Raw genomic sequence first — 10,926 nt, 5'->3', positions numbered from 1 at the left:
CAGGTGTGGCCAGGCATAGTGGCTCACGCCTGTAATCCCAGCACTTTGGGAGGCTGAGGTGGGCGGATCACTTGAGGTCAGGAGTTCAAGACCAGCACAGTCAACATGGTGAAACCCTGTCTCTACTAAAAATATAAAAATTAGCCAGGCATGGTGGTCAGCACCTATAATCCCAGCTATTTGGGAGGCTGAGGTGGGAGAATCACTTGAACCCGGGAAGTGGAGGCTGCAGTGAGCCAAGATAGTGCCACCGCACTCCAGCCTGGGTGACAGAACAAGACTCTGTCTTTAAAAAAAAAAAAAAAAAAAAGAGAGAGAGAGAGAGACAGAGTCTCTCTGTCGCCCAGGCTGGAGTGCAGTGGCGTGATCAGAGAGCTCACTGCAGCCTCGAACTCCTGGGCTCAAGCCACCCCCACTACATCAGCCTCCTTCAGCATGCACCACCACATCTGGCTTTTTTTTTTTTTTTTTTTAATGAGATGAGGTCTTGCTATGTTTCCCAGGCTAATCTCAAACTCCTGAGCTCAAACTATCTTCCTACCTTGGCCTCCCAAAGTGCTGGGATTACAGGCATGAGTCACCATGCCTGGCCACACCTGGCTAATTTTATTTTATTTTTGTACAGAGTCTCAATGTCTTGCCCAAGCTGGTCTGGAACTTCTGTGCTCAAGTAATCCTTCTGCCTGAGCCTCCCAAAGTGCTGGGATTAAAGACGTGAGCAACTGCGCCAGTTGATTCTAAATACTCTCTAATTTTTCTTACGATCTCTCCCTGTCTCGTGAATTGTTTAGATGTATGTTTCTTAAACTGCAAATAGATGGGAGTTTTTTATCTTTTTAATGTCTAACTCATTTTCACTCTGATTGGAGTAGGCTATCCATAGTGATAGTAATCCTTTGACAGTTTGAGACTTGCTTTTGGTTCAATGTCATTAAATTTCATAAATCTTGTACATGTGCTTGAAAAGAGTGTAATTTGTGCAGCTGTTTGGTACAGTATTATAAAAATGTTCAGTATGTTCAGCTCACGTTCTTTACAAGTTCTATATCCTGATTTTTTTGGGGGTCTGTTTTAACTATTATCAGGAAAGATCTGTTAGATTTTCCCACTATCAGGTGGATGTGTTATTTTTCTGTATAATTTGGTTACTTTCACGTCCTACATTTTAAGGCTAAGTTATCATGTGCGTACAAGCTTATAGTTGTTTTCTCTTCCTGGTGAATGAAACTTTTAATCATTAGGTAGTGACCTTCTTCATCTGCCACATAAAGGAATGTGCTTTGTTTTGTTTGTTTGTTTTTGGAGACGGAGTCTCGCTCTGTCGCCCAGGCTGGAGTGCAGTGGCCCAGGCTGGAGTGCAGTGGCCGGATCTCAGCTCACTGCAAGCTCCGCCTCCCGGGTTTACGCCATTCTCCTGCCTCAGCCTCCTGAGTAGCTGGGACTACAGGCGCCTGCCACCTCGCCCGGCTAGTTTTTTTGTATTTTTTAGTAAAGACGGGGTTTCACTGTGTTAGCCAGGATGGTCTCGATCTCCTGACCTCGTGAACCGCCCGTCTCGGCCTCCCAAAGTGCTGGGATTACAGGCTTGAGCCACCGCGCCCGGCCAGGAATGTGCTTTGTTTTAAAGTCTATTTTGTCTGGTATTAATATAGCTGGTGTAGCTTTCTTTTGATTATGTATTGTATGGAAATCAATTTTTAGCCTTTACTGCTAACCTTTATGTATCCTTATGTTTTAGATATGTCTCATAAAAAGAAGACATGTGTGTATAATGCATGTGTGTGCCTGTATGTAAATAAATGCAGTTTGACACTCACTGTCTTTCCACTGGAGTCCATTGTTGACTGCTGATATTTTGGGATGTCTACTATCTTATCTGTTTGTCTTAGATTTTCTGTGTTCTTTTTGTTTGTTTGTTTGTTTTCTTTCCAACTATTTTTTCTCTTTCTCTATTTTCCTACCCTGAGTGAAATTCCTATGAAAGATGCTAATGTATGTTTGGCAACGTCTTTAAAGATGCCTAACTCCCTACAGCCACAGCTTCTCTTTCACAAAGGCAAAACCATCAAACCTTTTTCTCAACATTCATACTGGGACTATATAATTCCACAAAAATAGCATTTTGGGGTAAAAAGCATTGGAAGAATATCTGAGCACAAATCATTTTATATAATTTGCAGTAAGTGTGATCTCCAGAGTATTCTGAGATGGACTAGAGAAAGAGAGCAATATTTGAATCATTCATGAGGCTGAGGAAAAAAGTGGTTATTTTCCTATTTATTAATGAATTGGGATAACGAAAAGCCTAATTTCAATCACCAGAAGAAACGCAACATTAAATTTTCTTTACAGAAAACATATTTAGGCAATGGTTTAATACATGAAATGTAATAAAACGGATCTAAGAAACTTCTCAATACCTTTAGAAGTATTCCTTAGGCTTGGCAATGGTAACACAATAAAAGGAACCTATAAATTAGCTTTGTTCTTGCTTGGCCTATGTAAAGATCTTTCAATGATCTGTTGATCCTGAAGTGCAAATTATACATTCCCTCATTTATTAGCTTCTCTCAATGTGAACATTTACCTGCCACTTTGCACTATTTCTCCAACTGGATAAAATATAAAATAATTTGTCCTCTGATATTTATTCTTTGTGTTCAAATATCCTTCATTCTTGAGGAAACATCATTTATCCTAAAGACTATGTATTTTTTGTTGATTCATTTAAAAAAATAAATTATGCCGGACCTTCTACTCAGCCTGGCTTTTCAGTGGACTGCAAGCTGCTTCCAGCAGGGGGCAGTTTTAAGATCAATCCTATTCTTATTCACTGCAGTATTTCCATATACTAAAGTAATACAGAAAGCCATGCGCGGTGGCTCACGCCTGTATTCCTAACACTTTGGGAGGCTGAAGCAGGCAGATCAACTTGAGGCAAGGAGTTTGAGACCAGCCTGGCCAATGTGGTGAAACCCATCTCTACTAAAAATACAAAATTACACACCTGTAGTCCTAGTTACTCAGGAGGCTGAGACATGAGAATTGATTTAGCCTGGGAGGCAAAATTATGCCAGTGTACTCCATCTTGAGTAAGAGAGCAAGACTGTCTCAAAAAAAAGTAATATAGATAAATAATAAAATATTATATAGCTTTAGAAAGGATTTTAAAGTAGCATATCAGTTCTTAAAAGGGAAGGTGAATAGGTAAATATATTAAATACTGATAATTATTATTGCTTCTGGATACATTTCAAAGTTTCTTCAGCATCCATTTCAAAGGTGGTTAGCTTTGTCGCTTTTAAAGAGAATGAGAATTGAGATTTTGCAAAATCACAACCCATTTGGTTCTTGGTATTAGTTTATTTTAAATGTATTTTAAACATTAAGAAAATATTAAAATTCCCATGTGATATAGTCAAGAAATATTAACACTGAACACAATGGAAATTAAGAACTAATTAAGAACAGCTTATAAAATATTAGTACTTTGTTAATTCTATACATTAAACATTTTCCTTGCCCAAGGTAAAAGGACCATGTATTATCCCTAGTCCTCCACAGCAATGAATTTTTCCTAGTACCAATGCATTGTATGACAGAAGCTATCTTGCAAACAGCTACTTGATAATCATATCCTTCTTCCTTTTTCCCTTCAAGATACTTCTTTTCTTCAAATTCCAGAAATACACTGTAACTGAATGTAACATGCAGATGACAGCAATGGGTCATATAGCTGGCGCGTGCTCTCTCTTTCTCTCTCTCTCTCTCTCCACCAAAATCCAATACGTGTGATAGGACTAAGAATTATAACAAAATGGCCAGGCACAGTGGCTCATTCTTGTAATCCCAGCACTTTGGGATGCCAGGAACTTGAGACCAGCCTGGGCAACACTGCAAGACCCCATCTCTACAAACAAATTAAATAATTAGCCAGGCATGGTGGCACACGCTTGTAGCCTTATCCACTCAGTTGGCTAAGGTGGGAAGATTGTTTGAACCCAGGAGTTCGAGGCTGCAGTGAGCCACAATTGCACCACTGTACTCCAGCCTGGGCAACAGAGTGAGACCCTGTCTCTCTCTCTCTCTAAAAAAAAGAATTACACAAAAATGAAGCCATGCAAGAACTGATTAGCAAGCTTTTTCTGAATTTTGTGTTCTCTCTCCTTCACACCCATTTTCCCTTGAAGTAGCATAAATATGGTTATGAAATATGTGAATTCTAGCTGTGAGGTGCTTTAGAAGCATGAAGAATTAACTTGGAGGCAAAACCATCAGTTTCCTATTTGAGAAAAAAGGTTACGAGCCCTCAGCTGGTAGCTTTGCCCTTCTGTGAGTCCACAGACATCCCTATGTAGATTTCTGATGCTGCCCCGATAGCCCGACATTAGCACGAAAGGGATTTAGAAGATTGCAGATAGCAGGGAAAGGACATAATCTATGAAAATGGACTGAAAACGACTTGTGATAAACATGAAGGATCTGCAGCTGTTCATTCAAAAACCAAATGACTATTTTTCTCCTTAGAATTGTTTCAGAAATAGCTCACTTTTATAAATTTCTGAATTCTCTAATGATGTAACATTAACATCATCCTGTTGGGTGATGGCTGCACATTTATTTGAGAAAAGATAATGTGGATTCCATTAAAATAAAAATCATCATTAACCACTTTACTTTTTCTGTAGTCACTTACTATCCCCCTCTGGCAGCGTAAGGTCTACAGGCACAACACAAATAATGCAACCTAAAAACCAATGCCTGAGGCTTTTTCCTATGATGTATGTAGGTTTTCCACAAAATATAGACCAGAAGCTGCCTTCGTATGCTAAGACCACCTGTGCAATTAGCCATCACAATGACAGCACATACCTTGTACCTAAAATAGCTAAGAACAACATGTAACCAACAACCTTCTTGGGGACTTAAGAAAGAGTGCTTGACAGCTGGATAACAGGCATCAGTAAAGGAGAAAAGTGGAAAAGGCCATACAGGAAGGTCAGTTTCAAGGAGCAACAGATGAGGATGGCAGCCAAGTGTGTATTTCCTGACCTTTCTGGAACCACCATGGCTCCACTCTGTTGCCCTATCCCAACTCGGAGAAGGCAAGGTTTAGCTGTTTCACTGAAGAACAAACTGGGAACATGATTTTGCCACACCCCTTTGCTTTGGACTGAAAAAAAATGAGGAGCCCACCACTTCTAGTAAACATTAGAGAGTAGGAGGATGGGAGGCTGAGGCATGAGAACTGCTTGAACCTGGGAGGCGGAGGCTGCAGAGAGCCGTGATTGTGCTACCACACTCCAGCCTGGGTGACAGAGCGAGACCCTGTCTCAAAAAAAAAAAAAAAAAAAAAAGAAAACAAAACAAACAGAGTAGGAGGAACGATTTTACTCTTGAGAAGGAATGGCTTGATTCATTCAGCAGTGAAATTATCTTTGGCATCCTAAGGCAAGAGATTTATATTCTATGTCTTTCTGTAAATCTGATCTAGCAAATTCTATTTCTCCAGTGTCCCGAGCCTGCAGGTCCACTAATATCAAAGGCAAGGCCTCCATTTCTGTCTGGGGGTAGGCAAAGTGCTTTTGGTTCTCCTCAATCTCTGACTAAAACAGCCAGGGAGATGGACTTTACTGAACAGAAAAAAGAGCACATACAGCTAGGCATGGTGAATTTTAAAACTTTCCTTTGATAATCTGAGTACTTGTAAAATTCTGGGACCTAAAGTCAGAAGTGCTAGAGGGGAGCAGAATATATGAAAAATGCAAAAACCTTTGTCAACCTTTATTATTTATGTTGCCATCATCATTTTTCCAGATCAGAAAGAAACCTGTAACTGAATTAAAATTCAAGAAAATATGGAATGCTAGCTATTCAAGATGGGTTTTTATGTTTTAATGGCTACTGTATTTATAAACACATACTCTTACTTATTGGAACATAAATTCTTTCTTTTTTCTTGAGACAGGGTCTCACTCTGTCACCCAGGCTGGAGTGCAATGGTGCAATCTTGGCTCACTGAAACCTCTGCCTCCTGGGTTCATGTAACTCTCCTGCCTCAGCTTCCTGAGTAGCTGGGACTACAGGTGCCTGCCACCATGCCCGGCTAATTTTTGTATTTTTAGTAGAGACGAGGTTTCACCATGTTGGCCACACTGGTCTTGAACTTCTGACCTCAAGTGATCTGCCTGCCTCAGCCTCCCACAGTGCTGGAATTATAGGCATGAGCCATACTGTGCCCAACCCTGGAACATCAATTCTTAAACGGCTATGAGTTTTTTCCAAATCTATAATATTCCTTAAACCATGTACAAGAAAAGTGGTCATGATGATTAATCATTATTGATCGGAACAAATTATGGATTGGCGTAAGGATGGGACCATGAAAATACTTTGATTGCTGTGTTAGTTACAAGGGTAGATACTGTCAAGTCACCAAACTGCACACTTTGAAGATCTGTACATTTCACTAAGAGTTTTACCAAAGTTAAAAACAATGTATAAGGGGAAACAAGTTAAAAGATGGAGTGAAGTGGCTACAGCAGCCAGCTGCCAGGTCAGAGGTAGCACCTGGGTCTCACCATCGCTGAGCACAGGTGTTGGATACCAGAGCCCTGCTTCATGAGTGTCTGCCATGGACCTGGCTGGGGGCCCAGAAAGGCTGGTTTTGGCTGGCACTACTTTCCATCTTTAATTAGGGCAACATATCCTTAGTTATTAACAGTAATTCTGGTTATAGAAACTTCTCTGGCTGGGTGTGGTGGCTTATGCCTGTAATCCCAACACTTTGGGAGGCCGATGCAGGAGGATTACTTGAGGCCAGGAGTCTGAGACCAGCTTGAGCAACATAATGAGACCTCATCTCTACAAAAAAAAAAAAAAAAAATTAGCCATTCGTGGTGGTGTGCACCTGTAGTCCCAGCTACTCAGGAGGCTGAGGTGGGAGGGCTGCTTGAGCCCAGGAGGTCAAAGCTGCAGTAAGCCAAGACTGTTCACTGCACTCCAGCCTGGGTGACAGAGTGAGACCCCATCTTAAAACACAAAAACAAAAAAATAAAAATAAAAATTTCTTCCGTAGTTAAGTTGGAAAAGATCTATGACTGTGCTTGAACTGAAGATGTATGCACAATGTAGAAATCATTTTCAAGCAGTTTGGTGGCCAGCTGCCAGCCTCAAAACACCTCGAAAATGCACTTTGCCACCCGAGGAACAGGTCCACAACCACAGCTACCCCCCAATTACAGCAACATTAACAGTTAAGCTGATTAGGCAGCTGTCAGGGCTTCTACAGAAACAGTCTACACACACACACACACACACACACACACACTCTTTCAAGATGTGAAGGTACTGCACTCAAGTGATGACACTCAAACCCTGTAGCCCATCAATAAAGAAAAGTACTTTTTATTTGGCTTTTCTATTGGAGAAGTGCGATCTTCAAAACCACAAATGGGAGAACTTCTAACAGCTCGTGACAGCAGTATCGGCCTTTTTCCCCTGAAGCCTAGAGGTTGTTTGGTTATTTACTGAATAAAGCAAAGAAGACAGAGGAGCAGATTATAAGGTCCCCTGAAGGAAACAGCAGATGGACCAAATCTAGAGAGAGTGCACACGAATTGTGAAACACAGATTTCTGTCCTTTGCAACCCCACTTAGCTATTTTGCTATTGAAGGGCATCTCAAAGAGGCAGTCAAATTATAAGTAGGCAATTACCTAATCCAAAGCCCAAAAACAGCCCACAAAACACTTCAGGTTTGCAAACCTATCCAGGGACCTGGACTCAAACATACAGTTTTGATCTAAGACATCACAGTTAAGAAAAACCAGGGCGAGTTCTTCCCCCCACAAACCGTGCAAATTTGCCCAGGAACAAGGGCAAGTGTTTCAGCTGCCCAGGCTGCTGTTCAAGCACTCTGGGCTCCGTTTTCAAGGTTGGTGTGGTAGCAGATCCAGGCCAGCTGCTCGAGACAACTGATGACTGCTCTCTAGGATGTCCACTGGAATCTTCCCTCCCTCTTTCTTGTCCTCCCTGTCCATGAAGTAGGAAGGATTTGGGAAGTCCAAGTTCAGCTTGAATTCCACATCTGGCCTTGGGTTCCATGACAGCCAGGAGCAGAACCACATGGGCCAGGTGCAGATGCTCCGACGGCCCCATCAGAGACAGTGTCCATATGGTGATCTCTTTGTGACTTTTGTGAGCGAGCATTGGCTTTGATGAACAAGCATCAAACCCCGCTCTGCCTCTGAGAAGGGGAACATGAGTGGATGTTATCCATTCGGGAGGACCAGAGGCCCCTGTTCATAGGCCTGGTGGTGTGTGCCTGTGGTCCCAGCTACTCAGGAAGCTGAGGTGGGAGGATCACTTGAGCCCAGGAGGCAGAGGCTGCAGTAAGCCGAGATTGCTCTACTGCACTCCAGCCTGGGCAACAGAGCCAGACCCTGTCTCAAAACAATAATAATAATAAAAATAATGAATAAGGCATCCTTTCTATTCCTGAACATTCAGTCCAGAAGCTGTCGATGGAGCCATGTAAGGTAGCTGTGCACAAAGCTGGGCAGTGGGGGAGCTGCAGCAGCCCGCAGCACGGTGTGGGGTCCGGGTGGGGCAGGGCAGGTGGTCACTTGGAGAGTGGCCTGGCATGGGGTATTAGAGCCCAGCAGAGATGAGGATGGTATGCCCAGCAAGAGGTTGCCTAGCACAGGGTAAGGGGGAGAGTATTCTTGCATTGGAGCAGTCGGACAGGAGGTGGAAGCCCAGGCAGGGTGGGAAGGTGAGGGGGCACTGAGGGGGCACTGTGTGGGAACTCAGCAGCGGGTAGTGGAGCCCTGTAGGGTGAGGGGGTGCCTGTATAAGGGGCAGCCCAGTACACACGGGAAAAAGGCAGTGACAGTCACAGACAGGGGAAGGGAGAAAATTCTTTAGTATTGGAGTGGAGCTGGATGTGTTAAATGTAAATACATGTATATGCACGTATGCAGATACGTGTATATGTGTGCATGTATGTAGAAACGTGTGCATCTGCATATTTCCTAGCCCTGTCCACTGAAGGGCCTAGAAACAGGGACACTCCATGAGCAATGGACACAGCCAACTGCCATATCCTAGTTTCTATACACTCTTCTCCACTGAAAGCAATCCAAGGGCTCCTTGGAAAAATGGCTGACTCCCAGTTCAGCACTGTATGTTGGAGCCCAAGCGCTAGGGCTGAGGCAGCGAAAGTACCAAATAATTCTGGAATATCTTGTGCTAGAAAGTAAAGAAGTACTCAAAGAATGATGGGTGCATGTCAAAAAGACACAGAAGCCACCTTGAAGGGACAACCACTGGCCAAATCCGGACAAACTGCAGCATCAAAATAATCACAGTAACAGATTATAACCAATGAATAAAATAGGAAACCACGGACCTTACTGTATGAATAAACTGAATATACTAAAAGTTTGATGGGGAAACAGTTTCAAAGTACCTCCCACAAAATATTAATTAATTACAAGGAGAAAAAGAGCAACTCAACAGTGGAGAAGTCTGGCAGACACCACCTTAACCAAGGGCTCAGAGCCAAAGGGGACAAATGGAAACCGCACCATCGGACAGGACCTGAAGGGAAGAGATCAGTGTCACCTCTGCAATGTTCTGGTCAAAGATGCACAAACTGAATCAAACCTGGAGGAAACATCACGCAAACCCAAAGTGAGAGACATGCTACAGAGTAACCGGACTGCAATCTTCAAGAGCATGGGATGCTATGAACAGTGAAGAAAGACAGGCTTCCTTCAGATTGAAAAGGACTTAAGAGACCTGACAAATAAATGCGATGGGTGAGAAACAACTGGATATTTTCACTATAAAGGACATTACTGGGACAACTGGCAAATCCTGAATGGGATCTGAGGATTAGGAGGGAGAAATGTAACAATGTTAATTTCCCAGTTTTTGGTTTTTTTTCCTCCCAGGAAAATGCCCCTGTTTGTAGGAAATACATATCGAAGTACTGGGGAGTGACAGCCATCATTGTGGGCAACTTATGCTTTGAAATGGTGCAGGAAAAGCAAAGTGCTCTGTACACCTAACCATGAAAAGGATCTTTTTTGGGGGGGATGGGATCTCGCTTTGTTGCCAAGACTGGAATGCAGTGGTGACATCATAGCTCACTACCGCCTCAAATTCCTTGGCTCAATAGATCCTCCTGCCTTGGTCTCCCAGAGTGCTGGGATGACAGGTGTGAACCATCATGCCTGGCTTATTTACTTATTTATACACACACATATATTATGAACATGTTCTACTGTCCTAAATATGGCATAAAACTTACAAAAATAAAAATGTAAATCAGGTAAGGAAATAAAAAAATAGGAAACACATGGTTATTCAAACTAATTGATGAGGGTTCAACATAAATGTTGGGGCGTGTTGATGTCTCAGTACACGTAGATTACTTTCCCAGTCATTTTTCCAGCACGTATTTCATGAACAGCAAGGCTCACAAGCCAGGCTCTGTGCTAGGCGGTGTGGAGGTGACACACATGCCTATCCTGAGCGCCCTCACTTCTGAATTACCCTGTCCCCACCCATGGGAACACTCTGCTTTGGAAAGATCAGGAACGTATACACATGGGTAACCTAGCTATTTCTTTCTTTTCTTTTTTTTTTTTGAGATGGAGTCTCGCTCTGTCACCAGGCTGGAGTGCAGTGGCGCGATCTCAGCTCCCTGCAAACTCCGCCTCCTGGGTTCAAGCTATTTTCCTGCCTCAGCCTCCCAAGTATCTGGGACTACATGTGCACGCCACCACGCCCAGCTAATATTTGTATTTTTAGTAGAGTCGGGGTTTCACCATGCTGGCTAGGATGGTCTCGATCTCTTGATCTTGTGACCACCTGCCTCGGCCTCCCAAAGTGCTAGGATTACAGGCGTGAGCCACCG

Source organism: Papio anubis, chromosome 1 (assembly GCF_008728515.1).
Source record: "Papio anubis isolate 15944 chromosome 1, Panubis1.0, whole genome shotgun sequence".
Lineage (NCBI taxonomy): Eukaryota > Metazoa > Chordata > Mammalia > Primates > Cercopithecidae > Papio > Papio anubis.
Note: the sequence above shows the minus strand (reverse complement) of the source record.